We start from the raw sequence: 22,500 nt of genomic DNA, 5'->3' as shown, positions 1-22,500 counted from the left end.
GTGTGAGAGATGGAGAAAGTGAGAGAGAACTCATGTGAGTGAGTGCACATATGAAAGCTGTGTATGAAAAGGAGAGAATGGGCTGTCTGTAAAATGTTGTGTTTTACTTCCTTTTTTTCTTTTAAGTACTATATTATTTTTGATGTAAAATGCTTCCTCCAACACCATTAACATATACTACAGAAAGTTTGAAACATTAGGCAGAGGAACTATTTTACATAAAAGAAATGTAGTACTTAAAAAAAAAATAAGTAAGTAAAACCCCGCAATTTTATAGTGAGCCTATTCTCTAAGCCCAATAATGCCCTCCAGGGTGTGTGTTAATATGTAATTAATGCCCTTCCAGGGGTGCAGAGGCCCTCCGCCTGCGGTGACAGGTCTCATAACACCCTGGTTGGGCATTAGTTACACATTAACACACATCCTGCCATGCATTATTGCTTACTTAGATTACTATGGCATTCTCCTATTAACATGGTCAAAGTGTTATCTCTTGTCTCATTGAGATGAAAAACAAAGTCAATACCCATTGCTTTCTATAGCTCCTCATTCTTAAGGCATTTAAATGCCCATATCAGTTCCTCTGTTAATAAGCTACAATAAAATGAATATAATTTCAACCCAGCCATTCTGATATAAGGCAATAATTTAAATTAAGCATTTTTTTCTGCAAAATGTTTCTAACCTATTGATATATTTTATTTAAAGCTTACAAAACCTAGAGCCATACTCACCTATTGGCCTGATAATTGTTTTTAATTATGGGACCTAGTCAATTCATTCCTAGAAGTTATTGTCTTAGGAGTGTCTTGTTGGTTGTCTAATATACTACAGCCATGAGATGAAAGGGTGTCAAAAATCCTTGAGCTAGATGCAAATCTTTAATATATTAGAGCAGATAGTATATTTATTGGGAATGTTAGACTGAGACAGAGACCATTTTCAGCAGACGCCCAGGGAGAAATGCTCCAAATGCATGTCTGGAATGTGGGAGGAAAGCCACATGAATGCAGGAAGGACATACAGACTTCAAACAGAAGGCACCCAAGCCAAGAATCAAACTGGAGAACCTCTTGCTCTGAGGCAACAACACTAACTGCTGCACCATTGCTCCACCAGTTGCACTGCGAGTCTGACAACCCTAGATGTGTAACAGTATTTTTTTATTGTAAAACTTGATCTGGTTATATGTCACTTATGTTAAAAGTTAGAGAAATATTTTTCTAACTTCTGATTTTCCATTGAAGTCACCATTGTAGCCAGTTTTGTATCATCTGCAAATGTATGTAGCCAACAGTATTCTGCTATTGACATTGTTTTAAAAAATATATAATATAGGCCTGTGCTACTCCTCTGCTTATTTTGAATGACCTTAAATACTGTCTTTTATCTTGAAACAAAATTATCTGTCTTTTAACTGCTATCTTACTTGTTTTAAAATATATTTATGCTATCACATCTATTCAAAGCCTCTAATATTGCATTAAGAGGGACTGTATCAAAAGCTTTGGACAAACTGAAAAAAATAATGCTCACCTGTATATTAGTATCAAGGAATTGAGCTACCAAGGTAAAAAAACTTACAAGATTTGTACATCAGGAATGTCCTTGCTGAGTAATGCCCACAATCTCTCGAGGCACTCCTAAAAATGGAGGACATTGATATCTGTGCAGTAACTGAGACCTGGTTCAAGGCTCCAAAGAGCACCCCTGCAATACCAGGCTACAACTCTTACCATACTTTTCGACCACCAAACCAGGACCAAAACACTAAAGGTGGAGGAGTGCCCATATTCATCAAGGATATTCACACCACCAGGCTAGTTGCCCAACACAATGCATCTGAAATTCTCCAGGTGCAACTAACACTAGGTAAGATTGCAATCTAAATTGTAGCTTGCTACAGATCCCCTACCATGCCCCAAGATTCTCACTACACCTTTCTAAACATACTGGAAAATATTAAGATACAACTAAACACCCTAATACTGGGTGATTTCAACTACCCTGCCATTATCTGGGAAAACTACTCATGTACCGCCACCTTTGCCTAACGGTTCTTGGAATTCATAAATTCCAACGCCCTGGATCAACTAATCCATAGTCCCACCAGGAGCTCCAATATCCTAGACCTGATCATTACCAACATGGGAAATCGATGTTCCACACCTATGGTCACCTCCTCGTTTGTCAGGTCTGACCATAAGCTAATCACCCTTAATATCCACATCCCACCCCCCCACCACAGTAAGGAAACCTCCATAAAAAACTTCTCCAAAGCCAACTTTGTGCTACTCAAGTCAGAAGTGACAAACTTCATGACACCAATGGAGACGGGAACTGAAAGTTTGACTGCTGAATCCTACATTAAGGCACTGTATGAGCACATTCACTCATGCATGAATCGTGTCATCCCAAATAGAACCAAAATGCTCTCCTCCAAAAAAAGGAAACCAATCTGGTGGTCCCCTGCCATAAACAAACTTTACAATAAAAGGAAGAAACTGTTGCAGAAAAGAGGAAAATCCCAGGATGCAAAAAACTCCCTTACCAGCCTCAATAAGAAGCTGAGATCCCTCATAAAATCCTCCAAAGCTAGTTATGAAAATAAAATTGCCAAAGATTCCAAAGATAACCACAAGGCATTCTATAACTATGTCAAGAATCTAAATGGTGGGAGGGGGGGCATGGCTAGGATGCTGAACTGATAGCTGCACTTCATTTCAGCTCTCTTACCTCAATAAAATTCCTGACAGGAATTTTACAAAATAATATTTAATTTGAAGAAATATTTATTACTAACTTATTTCTAATAACTCTGAGCATCTATAAGAAACATTTTATTGCCAGAACTTGAATAATTCCTGTCAAATTAATTACTGGAAAATCAACACCAATATCAGCTTTACAGCATGAGTCATCTAAGGAATACAGCACAAGACTCTTCTCTCAAGAAAGACCTACAATCTCTCATTACAAATATAGAGGAACTTACAATAAAAATCGACAAGATGGACAATAAAATAGATACTTTTAAAGAAAAGTGCTCACAACAACTGGAGCAGCTTCAAGAAATGTTTACACAGCAGAAAGGACAGATATCACTTATTGAACAGTCATTAAGTGACATTGACACTAGAGTCCAAATAGAAGAACAACAAACTGAATTCTTACTTCAACAGAACACATATTTACTAGAAAAGCTTGATGATATGGAAAATCGAACAAGAAGAAATAATATTAGAATATATGGTCTACCAGAAAAATCTGAAGGGGACAATATGATAAACTTTCTTACCACCTGGATACCAGATGTAACAAAAATACCTGAAGCTCTTTCATATGGTATAGAATGGGCGCATAGATCACTAGCAGCTTCTGGAAATGCTTCTTCTCCGGGTAAGAACAAGCCGAGATCTATAATTGTGAGACTTTTTTCTACACAAGATAAAGATCTTATATTAAGAAATGCTTGGGCAAATTCTCCCATCAAATACAATGATTCATTAATAAGATTTGACAATGATTATTCTACAAAGGTGGTTTCAAAAAGAAAGAAATTTCTACCAATAATAAAAACCTTGAAGAAAAAGCAACTGAAAGTCCATCTTTTATTCCCAGCAAGACTGAGAGTTTTTCTACCAAATGGAATAAAAATCTTTGAAACAGTAGATTCAGCAATAAAATACCTTACCAACAACAACATTCTAACACATGAAGAATCTATGGACTGGACAATAAGTACAACGAAAAGAAATGCTGAAGTAAATAATTGGAAAACTGTTGAGCAAAAGAAAAAAAACTAAAGGACAAATAATCTTACATATGTTATATTCTGTAAAAATCTAAATAATAATACTAACAACAAAAGAAAAGTTCTTACTGTCTTCAAGTTACACCGAAACAGGTACTGTTTTCAATTATAATTTAAATGCCAAAATTAGCATAAATGTAAATACATTTATCTCAAATCACATCAATATACTAAGCATAATTTAAACATTACTCTGTTTTTCATTATTATCCATCTATTATTTTCATATTCTTAATCAGAGTAATCAATGCATAATAATGTTCCCAAATATTTATTTATTTATTTATTTATTTATTTATTTATTTTCTCTCTTTGTGTTTTGTTGTTTTTATTTTTCGCTTCTTTTTATAAAATCTTCATTAACTTGTAATACTTTAATCAGTATATGGTTATATTGCTTAATAGGTATAGTAATGGCTGCTATATAACTTATTATCAGTTACATCCCTGACAGCATTACTTTTTATAAGTTAAAAGTGTCCCTGTTTGGATAAATGCTAATGCTGGGCGGAAATGTGTTGCTTTTGAAATGAAGTATTTCAGTTTAGATGTATTATAAGACTACTTTAAATAATCTTAAAAGATGTTCTGCTTTTGACTCATATGCACATACTGATATAGTCCAGTGAAAAAATATGTTTTAAGTGATATTTTGAGACTATAAATCAGGTGTATTGTGGCTCCGGACATCCGGAGTTGAGAGATGCTTGTGACTAGCTTAGATACCCTGCTGTCTTTTCTTTTGTAGAGAAATAAGGCATAGCATGTTTAAAATGCAAAGTTTGATAGTTGTGAACACTACTACGCAAACTAGAGTGCTTGCGTACATACTACATGAGTTTGTCACGAAGTAAGAGAAGGGAAAAGAAAAAAAGAAAAAACACATACCTTTTCCCGTTTGGTTCTTGAGACAATTTAACAGCTACAAACATCACAAGAAACTCAAGTTACTTATTGCTTGTTGCATTTACTTGTGTACGCCATCCCCTGACTCTTTCTAATTGACGTCTAGTCAGGAAATAAGCTAGGTTCACATTTAAAGATACAGGAACCTAAATTCCTTCTAAGGAAACGTAAATAATATAAGAGGTTCATCTAAATATACACAGATATATATTTTTGAAGCACTTTCAGCTTATGGCTACTGATGTCTTCTAGCACCTTGATAGATAAGGACATATATCTGCTTGTCTTTCTGTCAGTTTAGTTTTCCAGACATTTTAGCTATTCCTTATTATGTTTTATACAGCAGAGTTTAAAGAGCAGAAATTAATCATCAGTAAATAAAATCACTACTGTTTTACAAATTCTCCAAATAAACTAGTAAATGTCAAGCAACTGATAGGTTTATTTTAAGGAAAATTGCCATTTCCCACACTGGTGCTCCTACAAAATACTACTAATGTCCTGCTACCAACATATGCCCTCAAGTGGACAAATGGGATGCAACAAGAAGGTTAAATGTACATTTAGCAAATCAAACATTTAAATAACAGTATAATATACTAGATAGAGAAAGTAAAAGCAACAATCATATACACAACTATAATAAGTAACATAACAACAGTGGATTTAACCCAATGTGTCAATTATACAATATTTATATCCCATATAGGTTTGAACTTTGTCGAAGCATATGTGTTCTACACACATATTGTATTAAATCTAATTTGAGTAGAAGAGGGAGAGGCTTAGCAGACACCCTAATTTATTACTAAGTTACCATGCATTATGAACATACTTTGTGGCAGGTACTCAGCGAGCTATCCATCCTTAGATGGCTCATGCTGTTCCCATTTGCTCATCTGAATAATGATTGCGGCTGTACTCTTCTTATTATATTACCTGGCTGTGGCTTCATATATTACCTGGCTTTTTACATTATCAAGAATGACACAATACTAGTGTATGCGGGTATATCATGTTACTGTTAGTGTAAACAAAAATGCTTGACAATGCAACTGTAATTCTCAAACCTTTCTGCAGACAAAGGTATAGCATTGTCTAGCAGTTGAGAACCTGATTGATCCTAATCAGCAGACCTGTATTTTCATGTTCCAATATGACTACATGAAAAGACGCCAATATTAGTCTGCAAGTTTAGTAAGCAGTAAATTCATCAGGGATTAAATCAAGGGGGACACATATTATAGCTAAAGCACTTGACATTTGATAAATGTATCCTCTCAATGATGCGTTTTATCTAGTCATTAACTGTAAAACAACTTTTCTGAGAAATATTGTTGTAATGCCAGTTAATTATTTGAATTAAATATTTCTATATACAGTCATAAAGCAATTACCAGGATAAATAATAGTCTTGCAGTGCATGGATCATCATAGCTATCCTCTGATGTTAGAGGAAAAACAAGCTTCTTAAACACCTTTTTGACGTAATAAAGGTATTGCCCCATAGTTTAAATACATTTTGTCTATTTACTGCAAAGTGGGTTAGGAATTTTAACCTGTAACATTTTCATACATAATCGTTTAAATCTTAGCAGCTTCCATTATTTTGATATGTTCTCCAGTATACTTTTTAAATACTATAATGAGAAGCTCCAGATGTTTAATTCTAAACTTTTATTCAGTCATAAGATTAAATTACTAGTGTTAAGTAAGCCAAAATTATATCTCCAGCACTTATTGTCAGCAGATAAACTCACTGGTCAAATGTCAGTCTAAGCTGTAAGAGTTAATATGTAATATACATAGATGTTTGCTTTGAAAATGTGGTCAAGTGCACTGTAGGTTTACCTCTGTACTGTGTCATTTTGATTATACAAAGTCCCTCTGAAAGTTGATAGAAGTGTTAACAACAAAACACTCAATCAAGTAACAACATTATAAGTAGTCTCTTGGATAAGGGAGATGTCTAAATTTTGATCTTGTTGTCTCCAGCCATGGGAATTGTCTTTGAAAAGCTGAAAAATGCAATCAGAGGAACATATTTAATGTCTACTAAAGAAATATTAATATACTTGTACATTGTATTGCAATTCAGTTTATGTTAAACATGAAATATGGTGTGGTTTCAGAACTATTCATGTACTTTATTCCAATATGACTTTGCAAATACTAATTTAAACACTGGTTTCAGACTTGAGTAGTCTAAAACATTTGCACAACAATGGTATTGTATTATACAGTAATGTCAGTAAATAGTTTTCAACAAATGTATGAAATATGCAGTTATAGATTTTAACGTGATGTTTATTAATACCCTAAACTATTTTGAAATGATATTACCTTAATCTAAATATTTGTACCTTTTTGAAACCTGATTAGAAATAAGTATTATTGAATTACAATAAGATGAGTAAAGAATATATGTATATATTTTAGCTGATTATATTATATTAATATATTATTCAATTATCTTTATTTAAAAAACTAAGAGGATAAGAGAAATTGATCCAAATATTATTTGTGAGGGTATAAAGTTTGTTTGGTTAGATTCACTAACCAAACAAAGAGGTATATTACCTCATAGCGATGGGGAATTTTAAGGTTAAGAATTACAAGTTTGGAAGTCCTTTGTTTTTTTTTTTATTCTATCACTTTGGTGTCACTCAGAAACATGCAAAAATCATACAAGAAAAACTTTTTGAATTCTGTATCCAAGATGGAACTAAGAATAAACAATATTTACATAAACTCACACATAAAACAAACTCAAAACTAGGAAATGAAATGTTTATCCATAAATGTTAATGGTCTAAATAATAGTAATAAAAGGAGAAGCCTATTCAAGTACATAAACTTACATAAACCACAAATAGTCTTCTTACAAGAGACACACTTATTAGATAGAGCTATAAACAACTTAAATATTAATAATTACACAGTACTAATAAACTCTCAATGCAAAAAAAAAAAAAAAAAAAAAGAGGAGTAGCTATACTACTTCGCAACTCAACTATAACACCTAAAATAATTACTACTCATCAAGATATATCAGGTATGTTTTGTCTATCTTCAATAGAATTAAATAAGAGAATCTATACATTAGTAAATCTATATTGTATCCCAGGACTAGGATTAAAAACAGTTAAACAGCATTTTGAAGAGATAATTCATTTAACTAAGGGTAGCCTGATACTGGCAGGAGACTTCAACTGCATAATGAATGAAAAAGATACAGATTCTAAATCTAAAAGAAGAAAACAACCTATCTCTAAAGCACTATCAAAATTTATAGATACATTGTATTTAAAAGATATAAATGAATTTGCAGAACCAGACTCACTAATTTTCACATTCTATTCTCATAGATATAAAACTAACTCTAGAATTGATAGAATATATGTTGCCAATGACCTAATAACAAAAATTGACTAAGTCAAAATTATAAATTGTCCCTTATCTGATCATAATGCCATAGTCTTTGAGATAGAGCTTACACCATTTTATTCAAATCCCATTACTAGGATACCTTCCTATATCACAAAATTGACAGATTTCAAAGAATTTTATGAAGAAACAATCAAAAACTTTCTAGAAATAAATTACACAGAAGATATTTCAGAAATATATGTCTGGGATTCATTAAAAGCAGTTACATATGGGAAGATATTATCCTGGTACATAAATAAAAGGAAGTTATGGAATAAAGATATGCTAGACTTACAAAACAAAGCAGATAAATTAAAAGTGGAAATACAAAAGGGTAATGCTACTCAAGTTCAATAACTTACACAAATTAATAAGAAGTATACATAATTGCTACATCATAAGATTATGATTAACTTAGAAAAGATAAAAATAAACTCATACTTTACTAATTCAGCACACCTGAGACACTTAACTAATAAAACAAAAAAAAAATATTAAATCTAAGCAAATAAAAGAAATATTTATTCCTAATACTAACAAAAGAGTTACGGAACTAAATGATATTTTAGAAGCATTCAGACTCCAATTTAACATTGATAATTCCATAAATACTCAAGATACACCTACTAAGGATATAAAAAAGTACTTGAAAATAATATTCATATTAAATTAACACAAGAACAAATAGACATTATAAGCAAACCAATCAATATGACAGAATTAAAATCGCAAATTAAAAAGCTCAAGACAAATAAAGCACCTGGCCCAGACAATATGCTACCAGAAATGTATAAATTAATACCCAATCAGCCCATATCCTTATTATTAAAAGTACATGATATAGCCAATAAAGATTTGAATATACCACCCTCTTGGAAATATTCATTGATATCCCCAATTATCAAACCAGATAAAGATGAGAAGCTGTGTTCCTCATATAGGCCAATATCATTACTCAATATAGACTATAAGATGTTTATGGCTATATACGCAGATAGGATCAAACACTTTCTTCCTTTCTTAATTCACAAAAATCAAACAGGTTTTATTAAAGGAAGAAATACTTCAGATAATATTAAAAGAATACTAACATTAATAGATTATAGCAGACATAAAGTCCTAGATTTAAATGTAATCTCATTAGATATTAATAAAGCTTTTGATTTGGTTAACTGGAACTTTCTTTCACTAGTTTTAAAAGAATATAACTTTCCTTCTAATTTTAATAATCTTATCCAAATACTATATGAAAAATCTACTGCATATGTTAAATTGGGATCACATAGATCAGGCCCCATAACAATCAAAAAGGGAACTAAACACGGTTGCCCTTTATCACCATTGTTATTTGCATTACTCATAGAACCCTTTGCAAATCAAATCAGATCAAATAATAACATAAAGGGCATTTTTATTAATAAAATGTTAAACCTTAAAATCCAACTCTTTGCTGAAGACATACTATTAACTCTCTCAGATGCAAATGAGTCTTTGAATGCTCTATTTAACTCCATGAATAAATTTCAAAATATTTCAGGCTTAAAATTTAATGAAAACAAAACTAAAATTATGCCCTGTAATTGTAAAAAAAAATAATAATATAAACAAAAGATTTTCCAAATATATAGTAACAGAAAGTAAATTATTATATCTGGGAATAAATCTACTCAATGAATTAACAGATTCTCCAATATTTAACTATAATAAAATACTAGACAAAATAGAACAAACATTTGGTTACTGGAATAAATATATATTTTCAACAGCAGACAGATTATATCTTATTAAAATAATCATATTTCCCAAAATATTATAGTTAATACAAAATGTTTCATTGCCACCTCCCAAATATATTATTCAAAGATACAATAAACTAATTTAAAATTTTCTATGGTTTTCAAATAAACCTTATATAGCCTTAAATAAACATTTACCAGATTGGGAAGATGGTGGAATTAATTTACCGGATATTGATTTATATATTACCTCATCTGTTATTAAAAACATAACACTATGGTTAAATAATTCATACACACCTATATGGAAACAAGCCCATGAGCAGATTTACATAGAAATCAATTATAATCACATACAAGACAACTTAACAGTAATACCATCACCCCTTATATGGATGTTAAAAGATTATTTTTTAGGGAAAAGGAATAATATTAATAAATTGCCATCAAACTATATAAGCTCTACACTTTCAGTGTTCAAAACATATATAAACAAAATACCAAATATTAATTATTGGATTTTTCTTATTTTCCCTATAGCTTTTACACCAAATATTCTAGACACATTCCAAGTACCTAAAATAAATATACTTAAAGAAGAAACATTACTCTTTTGGCATCAACTTATAGAGAAAGGGAAAATTCTAACAAATGAACAGATAATTTATAATTATAATATAAATAAAGACAATTGGTTGTTTTTACAAAATCTAAGGCATTTTCTTATAAATAAAATAGAACAAATGCAACCTTCAGTTAAACATGAAGCTCCAAAACTCATTGAATACCTTATTCTTATCACAAAACAGCCTTATCAGGGTACAGGTTATTTGTCTAATATCTATAAAATTGTTAAAAAAACAAAAAACTATCATGGAAAATCATACTGAGATTATTATACTTTAATAAACAACCATCCACCAATTGAAGAAGAAAAAAGTAATATTCTAAAATCTTCCAAATTTTCTACATTATCAAAATACTGGCAATTATTCACTTGGAGATATCTACACAGAAGTTTCTATACATCACATAGGTTAGCCAAAATGTATTCTATTGAAGATCAGTGTTGGAGATGCCATACCAAGATAAAAGCAGATTGGCAGCATGTGTTTTATGAATGTATATGTCTCAATATGTACTGGAAATCCATTAACTATTTTTTCAGACTGTTTATAATGATAATTTTCAATTAACAAAGTCTTTAATTTTATTCAACTCTTCTATTCCAAACTGTGTACCAAAAAAAGACACTAAAATCCTATGGTCACTATTGGCAATTTCACGTAAAGTCATAACTATACACTGGAAAAATTAGGCTTCTCCTACGTTCAAGGAATTTGAGAATTTAACAACAACAGTTGCTCACATGGAAATATTAACAGTGAAGAACAGAACTAAAAGATCTACTTCTTACTATTACTCTTGGATGAAAGTACTGGAAATGCTCGAAAAGATTGAAGAAGATATATCATCTTATGTTTCTAACTTTATATAATATAGAATTTCAATGTTATTTGCATAGACACCAATGTAAATAGTTATATAATGGTTTGAAGTTAGTAATGTTTTAGAATTGTAAATATGTTATTTATCTTTATTTCATGTAATGTTTAAGACATCTTATTTGAAATAATAAAAAAAAATTAGTAAAAAAAAGAATCTAAATGGCAATGCTCAGATCTGCTCTGAGCTACAACAGAATGGCATTAAATATACTGATCCCAAAGATATTGCCAATATCCTGGTAGATCAATTCAGTGCCAACTTCATCCCCCTCTCACCTCCTAAACGGCCCATCTCAATACCGGAAGATTGCCAAATTCCAGTAATAATGGCCACACAAGTAAAAAACGCACTCTCCAAAGCTAAGCATACAGCATCCATGGGACCAGATGATATCCCGGGTTGTGTACTACATGAACTACAAAATGAACTAGCACCTCACCTAAGTGTCATGTTTAATCATAGCCTCACCTCAGGCTTCATGCCCACTGAATGGTGCACAGCTACAGTTATCCCACTCCACAAGGGGGGATCAACCTTGGATCCCATTAACTACTGCCCCATCAGTCTGACATGCCTGATCTGCAAGGCCATGGAATGTATTATCATGGAACTTATAAACAAAGACATTGGCAACCTTCAAACACTGGACCTCACCCAGTTTAGGTTCATGAAGGGCTGATCTTGTCTCCTGAACCTGATTGACTTCTTTGAATCAGTCTCTAGACCTGTAGACAAGGGTAAGGCGGTCCACACAGGCTACCTGGACCTTGCCAAGGCCTTTGACAGCATCCCCCACTCTGGAATCATAGATTGACTTACTAAGCTGGACATTAATCCCTACAGCACTCGATGGGTTGCCAACTGGCTTACTGACAGAACCCACACTGTAAAAGTAGCCAACTCTAAATCCATCTCCAGACAAGTGACAAGTAGAGTACCTCAGGGTTCAGTCCTGGTACCGCTCTTGTTTGGCATCATCTTCTCTGAAGTACAGGCCAACACTAAGGGACTCTGGCTAACAAAGTTCACAGATGACTGCAACCTGGGAGCCATTATTGAATCCCCAAATGATGTGGATACTCTATAAAAGGGTCTTACAGAAACAGATGCTTGGTGCCAGAGCCATGGGCTCAAGCTCAATGCCAAGAAATGTATAGTTATCTCCTCTGGGAAAAAAAAACATGTACTCATGAATTACCACATAGGTGGCAGTACACTAAACACTGAAAGTGTGATGAGAGACTTAGGGACACAGGTGGACAGTGGTCTCACCTTCAATAACCACGTCGCCACAACAGTCAGGAAATCCTTCTATGTGGCACACCTCATCACTAAGGGCTTTTCATCCAGAAAAAAGGAGGTCATTGTTCCACTGTACTCATCCCTCATTAGACCCATTATAGAATACAACGCCCCATTTGGTATGTACCTCTCAAGACATCTGTAACAACTGGAAAGGCCGCAAAAATACCTCATTAAAAGAATCACAGGCCTAAAGCAGATGCCCTATGCTGACCACCTTAAAAAACTCCAGCTATACTCTGTCACATATCATCTACTCAGAGGCAATCTCTGCTTAACATACAAGGCCATGTCAAACCCAGAGCTGTTGGACATGCTACACTTAAAGAAATCCCAATCCCTTAGAGCCACATGCTCCAGGTATCTAAACCTATTCATCACAATAAACAAAAAATGCTGGAGGGGTAGGTTCCTGACCCAGAGACTCCCCAGACTCTGGAATAGACTGCCCATACATGTCAAGCAGAGCACCTCTTTGGCCCTTTTCAAAAGGAACCTTGATGATTGGATGGGAGAAAGGAAATTCACCCCGGGGATCATGTTAGTCACCCTGCTAGACAGGGGTCCAGGGAAGTAAATAGTGTGGGAAGAAATAGCCAGGGAATTGTTATGGCTAGGCTTGTATAGGCCTTAGGGAAGATAGCCTTGTATCAACCTATGAACCTACATGTGGTGGGAATAATATTACCAAAAGCTGTCTCAAAGATTTTGCCCAATATGGTAGTTACAATTATGGATCTATAATTGCAAGGTTCCACCATATCACCTCCCAGGAATATTAGATAAATGTCTGCCAACTGCCAGTGACCAGAAACAAACCCACTTTCTAAAGACAGTTGAATTAAATAAGTTAGACATGGAGAGAATGCTCCTCTAGTTTGTGATAAAACATATCCATTTAGCATATCAGGGCCAGCTACACAATCAACTCTGATTTTCTTAAGTGACTCTGACACATAATAGTAATTACTGAGCAGATGGCCTTATTGGTGTCAGCTCCTGGTCTTGTTAGAGGAGCTAAAGCTGTTACCTGGCTGGAAAAAATCCACAAACAGATTATTAACAAAACTCAAGTCATTTATTTGTTTATTATTCATATTTAATGTGAAGTTCCCAGTTATAACATTCCTAAAACTTCTTGCAAGATGAAAAAAGGATGGTTTGCTGTCCTTAGGTTATGTTATAGTTTTAAATCATATACTGTCTTGGCCCTTTTTACTTATGTGTTAAACACAATAGCATGTGCTGTATCTTAACTTAGTTCTCTTTGTGGGAAATATCAATAATATACTTTAGTAAGTATAATATAATAAAAATAATATAATAAATGACTCTCCTTACAGAAACAGTTAATTAAGAGAATTATAAGACCTCACAATACAATGATAATAGATTACTAGTTAAAAGTATTATTAGAAATAACTGGTCTATTCTTAAACTAGATGGGGATATCCATAAAATAGCACTGCAATCTGTTTATAAGATCGACAAAAATATAAAAAGAATATTAGAAAGTAATAAGTCAGGAGGTGAGTAGAAGAAGGAAGGGAGACCCCAATTTAGAACCACAAGATGTTGGTAATTATTGCCAGTATATTTTAGATTAAAAAAACATCATTCTGAAGAACTATTGTGGTACTAGAATTGATTTTGTGAAGAGTAATTGTGAAACCAAAGGTGTAATTTACATGGCAGTTTGCAACAAAATGTTAATAATTTTATGCTGGTAAAACAGAGGAAACTGGGGAGGAGGATTTATGAACATATACACGATATTAGGAAGGACAACAACAATAATGCTTTGTCCAAACACTCACAAGTTTGTGACGGTTTTACCAAATGTGAGTTAGGTACATTAGAAAAAATACTTCCTGATATTAGAGGTAGGCAGTGGGAAGCCTGAATAGAATACAAGGAACTTGTCTGGCAAATTAGGTTGGATGGCACTTCATCTCTGGGTTTAAATGATAATATTTCTATGAACCAAACAGAAAATGCACCAAACAAGCCTGTATACAAACTCCATTTATTGCAGTAAAAACACACCAAGTTAATCGTTTTTGTCTTTCACTTAGAAGGCTTCATTAGAAATGAAGTTTTCTATGTGAAAGACAAAAACGCTTAATCTTGGTATGTTTTACTGCAATAAACGGAGTTCGCATACAGGCTTGTTTTGTGTGTTTTCTATTTGGTACCTGGTCTTCTGTTATTTGCACTACACCAGATATTTGGATTTTGATAATATTTCTATATTGCCTGATTTAAGAATGAGGGCTGCTAAAATGTGATGTTTGTATTTGCTGTAGTTTTTTTATATTCATATTTGAATCTGGATTATTATTTTTATTATAACATGTTTATATAATTTATATTTTTACATCCTTGAAATTTATTTGCTAAATTGTGTGGATGAGAGGTAGTGAACATTATTTTTATATGTGATTACAGTAGTTTTTTACCATTTTAAGTCACTTGAAGTTTGTATGTGTGTGTGTTCCTCTTTAATAAAATCAAATTGGCTATGTAATTATTTTAATTGTGAGCTGATACTACTGTATAAGCTGATGATTACATGGCGGATGTGTTCTAATGATGTCCCATGATTCTGGGGTGAAAGTGTTTAACAGCTTTTTGGATTTAATAAATATTAAATATTATAGAGCCTTGTCCAACTTGTTTTTTTTTTGAGTACTAGTTTGAAGACTTTTATCAGTGAGACTACGTGGACCCATGTTTTTGATTCCTGTTCATTTTAAGGGTTGCACGTCTATACACACATGCTTTTGTGGACTTCTAAAATTATGAAAATCCCAGGTATATTAGCCAGTTGGCAAACTTAGTGAAATTGTGTTTCAGTGTTGTCCCCTACATCTATTTCTTCTACCAGAAAGACATTTTCTAATTATGGCAGCTTCTTATTTACACTTCTTTTCCAATCTCTCACATAGCCAAATGGAAGGGGTTTCTTAACATGGTTAAATCATTTTTGTTCCTATTATTTTATTTCCAGTATACCAAAAATGAAAACCATCTTGTACCAAAAAAATAGTACTTAAAGTGAGCTTTTCCCAAATATATATATATATATATATATATATATATATATAGGCTCACTTCAGTTCACTGAACTTTCAATTCACTGACTTTCATTTCACTGACACCATTTCACTGAAATTCATTTCACTGAAACTTCATTTCACTGAAAGTTCATTTCACTGACAAGTATTATTGCAAAGTAAATGGAATATGCCCCCTTCCCCACTGTAGTGTGACCCTGGAGTTAGAATATATAGTTAGGGGTGTGGGGGCAGAGCCCCCATCGGGGTGGGGTGCAGCCCCACTTACTTTCTTTTACTAAGCAATATTATATCAAAACGTAAGAATATCATATGAATGAAGTGGGGGCTGCACCCCCACACCCCAATGTGGGGCTCTGCCCCCACCCCCCCCACTATATATTTTAACTCCCCGGTCGCACTACAATGGGGGAGGGGAATATTCCATTTTATTGCTAATAATAGTTGTCAGTGAAATGAACTTTCAGTGAAATTAAGTTTCAGTGAAATGAATTTCAGTGAAATGGTGTCAGTGAAATGAAAGTCAGTGAATTGAAAGTTCAGTGAACTGAAGTGAACCCATATATATATATATATATATATATATATATATATATATATATATATGGTCATTTCCATTCACTAGTATCACTAGCTTTTTCGTATTGATCTTATATTCAGGCAGAATTGGAGGTGGCATTGCATCAGTAAAAGTGAATATCATGTACTTCTTCATATAGCTATGTGTTGTGTTTTTCTTCCCTATATCTACATTACCAGCCATAATAATAAAGGTTTTGTGTCATGACATTTCTTTATCAAGGTTGAATAATGCTGCTTTAATATCTGACAATTTGAAACCTCTCAGGCAAGTAATGGTAACACATTATCTACCAACTGCTGGTAAAACATTTCTTCACCTTCTATTTCGAGTCAGCTGTAAGCAGAACCTACATGTCAGTCCAGTTGTATGTACTATTTAGTTATTGGCTTCAAATATAAAGACCTCATTTGAGTGGCCATTGCTGCTTTCCATAAGTGAGTTCCTTATTTGATGGAACTGGAAGTAGAGTTCCCTGCATTCCCATATCCATCCATTCATCCATCCATCCATCCATCTTGTGATGCCCCCTGCACTGGTCCAATAATCAAGGAGCCTCAATCCTCACCACTAACACCAGTGAGGGATATGCACATTGGGAGGATGACGGGTATACACACAGTAAAGTACAATTTCCCTTAAGAAAACACGGAGATCACAGTCAGTCTGGGGCTGCTTTCTCCCTCTCTCTCCAGATCCCCAATAAGATTCCCCACTGGCACAGCTATAGGGTTCAGATCTCAGCCAAATGGTCAAGCCAAAAACTCCATCACCCTCTCTGTCCAACCAGTGCTTTGTCTCCCTGCCCATGTAGCTGACACACACACTTTGAGATGTGATTTATATACAAACACTCAGACACTGCTGGCAAAGGCTGGCACAGGTTCACTAGCCATGTCCCCTTCTGCCCAGACTATACAGTAGTACCAGCTGCCACCAACTACCCTTGGTAGCTACTATAAAGCCCTTACCAAAGGGTGACCAGTTCTACTGTGCAATGTTACTGTTATCCAAATGGTAAGTGTGGCCAAAACTTTACAGCTATTAGGAGTGGCCTATATAGTATGACCAAATACATATGCAAGTACTCTAAGAGTTTAAATATCTCTAAACAAAAGCAGCAGCAATTAAAAGGTTTAAACATATTTAATAATACATAATAACAGAACAAGACAATACTCAATAGTCCATAGTATTTCTGATAGCTAATTCCTTTTGATTGTCTGTTATGGAGTTATCTTTTCTTTCCCAAAACTTTGAAAAGAGAATAGTACTTTGATATTTAATATTTGCTGTTAATTTATATGTATTTGATATCATTTTCTTTTTACTTAAGAGCAATTTTAGATTTTGTTGTGCTAACTTGACATCTTGCTCAATTACATTGATATCTTTGGTTATGGTACTTACTAGGTATAAGATTTGTTTAATAAAACCCTATCATCCATAGATAAGTTTTCCATAGTATCCAACTATGAAATTAATCCTAAGAAGTCAATCATTTATTCAATTAACTCACTGGAACATAAGGAATTTTACTTTCCAGAGACTAATGTTAAAGTGCAATATTCCTTGAAGTATTTAGGTATAAATTTTAGCCATACACAAGCAGATATGTTCAGTAATAATATCGGTAAAATGTGGTCAAATGTAGTTGGTAACATTAGTAAGTGGGAAAAGCTTAAACTATCTACCTTATCAAAAGCTTCAGTTATAAAAATGAACATATTGCCTAAGATTTTATACCATCTGAATGCAATTTTCATGAAAGTTCGAGTTACCTTCTTCAACAAGATAAAAGTTCGACTGGCAAAGTTAATATTTTACCCAAAAAGTACAAGAATTTGCTATAATAAGCTAATACCCACAAAAGAAAAAGGAAGCCTAGGCCTTCCTGATTTTCAGTTGTACTATGAAATTATTAATTCAAGTCACATCATGCAGATAGCAAATCATAACCCAATAGGAAATTAATGGAACCCATTATGGATTAAATTATTTCACCAGGGTATTATAACTTATAAACTTAATCCAAAAGCAATTCCCTTCTTAAAACAAGAAACTCTTAAGACAATAAAAATTCACCCAATCTTAATAAACAACTGTGAAACTTTCAAGAAGCTACTGATATCAATAAATTTAAAAGACACAATTACGCTTTTGCAACCAATACATAACAACCCAGATATAAAACTAGCAAACACTATGGTAAATCTAGATAAATACCCGTTAATAAAAAATTATACAGTATGGGATTTTTACCAATTAAAACACCTTCCAATGGAAAATATCATGAAACTACTTAAAGCTAGCAATAAATATAACCTGATAATTAAACAGAATCCATCATTCTTGTCAACTCTGCTTTTAGTTTCCAGGACAACAGGAACTTAAAATATAACACCCCAGTGTCAAGAATATTTATCTCTTAGAAGCTAACACTTATCTCTTAGAAACTTGCCTGGAATTGGAAATCATAAAACTGTTAAACATCTTTATATATGAAACCTGCAATTACCTCTGTTTCCAGACAATAGGAAAGGCTACAACTCTAGACATTGTGTCTGCTTTGAGCTGAAACAGAGATAACAGAGTCATAAGCAATTTCTACTTATTTTCTTAGAGTTTGCAAGTTAACTCTGTATATTCCAGCCTTTACCATCAACACATACATTTGGATAGGCATGTAGTTTATACACATTTCTGCTCTTTTCCAGCAGAGTGCACTGTGGTTACAATCCTGAATCTCAGTACAGAACATATAGTTTTCTTACATTTCTAAGGCAAGCATACAAATCATATTACTATTCACAAATGACATAGAATTATTTACAAAATGCTAGCTGGCTGGGCTGACAGCCTACACAACCCCCCCCCCCCTTGAAAACTCAAGCTAGTTTTTCAAGTGACCCTTGAGAAATGTTGCTTGAGAGGGTTGAGTCTATCTGGGAATGCCTTACCCCTTACCCTGTCTTGAGAACCCATCTGCGTTGGTATTGCTAACCACACTGCAGTGCTGCACTGACATATATGCTTGTAATCCTTTGCATTTTTGCTGGCTTGCTCAATGTAACCCTGTTAAGGGATTGTTGTCTGTAACTACCATGAATTTTCTTCCATACAGATAAGGCTGAAGTTTCTGCAGTGCCCACACTATGGCTAGACATTCCTTTGTTACAGCTGCATATCATTCCTCCCAGGGTTGGAGCCTATGACTGAGATAAACCACTGAGTGCTTTTCTCCCTCTGAAGAAATCTTGCTAAGTACAGCCCTCACTCCATGGTCTGAAGCATCCACCTGCACAACAAAGATTTTGCTGTAATTTGGACAGGGGGTCCTCCAAAAGCTCCTTTAAACTTCTGAAATGCCTGCTCACATGCTGGGGTCCTTATCTGGCCTGTTTTTCTTTGTCAGGCCTGTGAGGGGAGCAGCTATTGTACTATAATTGGGGATGAACTTTCTGTAGTACCCTGCTGTCCCTAAAAATGCCCTCACCTGCTTTATGGTAACAGGTGCAGGCCATGCCTGAATGTCTTCCACTTTGGCAGGTTCTGGCCTAATCTACCACTCCCCACTCTATGTCCTAGGTAGGAGACCTCTGCCATACCCACTTGACATTTGCTGGGCTTAATGTTCAACCCTGCCCTCTGTAGTCTACCCAGCACCTCCCTGACATGCTGAAGGTGATCTTGCCATGCATGGTTGTAGATGGCAATATCATCTAGGTAAGCAAAAGCAAAATCTCCTGCTCCTGCTAGGATATGATCTACCAGCCTCTGGAAAGTTGCTGGGGCATTTGTCATCCCAAAGGGCATCTTTGTGAACTCATACTAGCCAAAAGGAGTCACAAAGGCTGACCTCTCTCCAGCACTTTGATTCAAGGGCACCTGGCAGTAACCCTTGGTAAGATCAATGGTGGTAAGATACTTAGTCCCAGCCAGCTGCTCTAGAGCTTCATCTGTCCCAGGCATGGGGTACCCGTCTGACTTTGTCTGACTATTTAATTTCCTGTAGTCCACACAGACTCTCTCAGGCACCCTATAAGGGGGATGCTTAATAGGCTTTTGGGTTCCTGTATCCACATTGTGCTTAAGTAGGTGGGCGCACCCTGGTTTCCCAGTGAACATGTCCCCAAACTCCTGTAACATTGCTTGGATTTCTCGAACCTGGATAGGAGATAGCTGCAGGGACATTGCTACCCTTTCTGCAGAGGTGTCAGTCCGAGCCTCACTGAGGAGATCAGTCACCAGATCTCCCTCAGAGTCCTCCTGCAATCCACTGCAAATACTCAGCACAAGGGCCTCCCTATCATAGTAAGGTTTCATCATGTTAACATGGTACAATTTGCGCCACTGCCTCGTCCCTAGCAGTTCTACCATATAGTTAACATCACTGACCTTCCTTACCAGCTTGTAGGGTCCCTCCCAGGCTGCTTGCAGCTTGTTGTGTCTGACAGGAATGAAAACCATTACCTGCTGCCCTACAGCATACTCTCTAACTTGAGCATTCCTATCATCCCAGACCTTTTTCTGCTGTTGGGCTTCTGCCAAGTTCTCTTGGGCCAAGCCCATGAGGTCCCTGAGCCTTGTCCTGAGGTTTAGGACATATGCCACAACAAACTCCTTGTGGGATTCACACTCACCCTCCCATGCATTTCAAATTAAATCTAGAGGTCCCCTCACCATATGCCCATACAACAACTCAAAGGCTGAAAAACCTGTGGATTCCTGAGGAACCTCTCTGTGAGCAAACAGATGGGGCAAATATTTGTCCCAGTCCCTCTTAAACTGGTCTGCAAATGATTGTAGCATGGTCTTGAGTGTAGAGTCTAACCTCTCAACAAGACCATTAGTCTGAGGATAGTAGAGGATGGTCTTTAGGTGCTTCACCCCACAGTACTTCCACAGACAAGCCAGCAGGTCTGACATGAAATTGGGACCTCTGTCAGTCAGTATTTATTTTTGGAAACCTACCCTGCTTAAAATCTCTAACAAAGCATTTTCCACCTTTTCTGCCTCAATGGAGGACAGAGCCACTGTCTCTGGGAATCTGGTGCATAATCTGGTACCACTAGGATATACTTTTTCCCTGTGGAAATTAGGGTACTCAGAGGCCCCACAATATCCATAGCTACCCTCTGAAATGGCTCCTCAATCACAGGCAAAGGCATCAAAGGAGCTTCCACCTTTTCTCCTGCCTTGCCTACCTTTTGGCACTGTTCACAGGTCCTGCAGTACCCTCTTACATCTCTGGAGATCCCAGGCTAATAGAAGTTCTGTATAATACTTCTCTTTCTATGTTTTATGCCCATATGACCTGCAAAGGGAATATCATGGGCTATGGTTAGAAGTGCCAGATAGTAGGCTCTGGGCACTACCAACTGCTGTACTCTCTCACCCCCTAGCCCAAACTCAGGGGTCTACTCTCTATACAGTAACCATTTGTCCTAGTATACAGATTACCCTTTCCCTTGAAAATAAGGTGCCTCACTAGCTACCTCTCTCAGGTCTTGTAATGTAGGGTCTGAGAGCTAAACCTGTCTCAACTCTCTCTTTGTAACCTTTCCCAGCTCCCCTTCCACAGGAAGTCTGGTATCCTCTGACAGAGGTGCCTTACTGTCAGCATGGGTTCTACAACTCACCTCTGCCCTTGCAGTCAGTCTGTCCGTGGGAACATCAGTACCCACAAGCAGCTGTGGTTTACCAGCAATCTCACTGCTACAGGGTAGCTCCCTCCCTGAAGTAACCACATCACCAGTCCTGGCTGCAAGTGTGTGGTCTGTCTGGGTCTCCCCCAGGCTGCCAGACCCACATGCTTGTCTCCAAGCCTGACTGTGTGTAACTGCATGAACACACACAGTACTGCAATATCAAAATCATTCCCTATCAGGACATCTGCATAGATATCCTCAAACACTCCTACTTGCTGGCTTCCTTTTCCACGGTCTCAGTGAATGTGAACCCTAGCCTAAGGTATTTGGAATGGGGTCCCTCCTAAAGCTCTGACTGAAGTAGACTGCCCAAGCAAGTAGTGCTCCTCTGTAACCATTGCAGGCTTCACAATGGTTATGTCAGAGGCTGTGTCTCTCTTAGCATTGGTCTCTTTGCTATTCACTAAGATAGGATATAACCTCTTGTGGTAGTTTG

The sequence above is a fragment of the Protopterus annectens genome, chromosome 8.part0 (assembly GCF_019279795.1).
Source record: "Protopterus annectens isolate FY-2018-M chromosome 8.part0, PAN1.0, whole genome shotgun sequence".
NCBI lineage: Eukaryota > Metazoa > Chordata > Ceratodontiformes > Protopteridae > Protopterus > Protopterus annectens.
The sequence above is the reverse complement of the archived record's forward strand: the minus strand, read 5'-3'. Positions refer to the sequence as shown.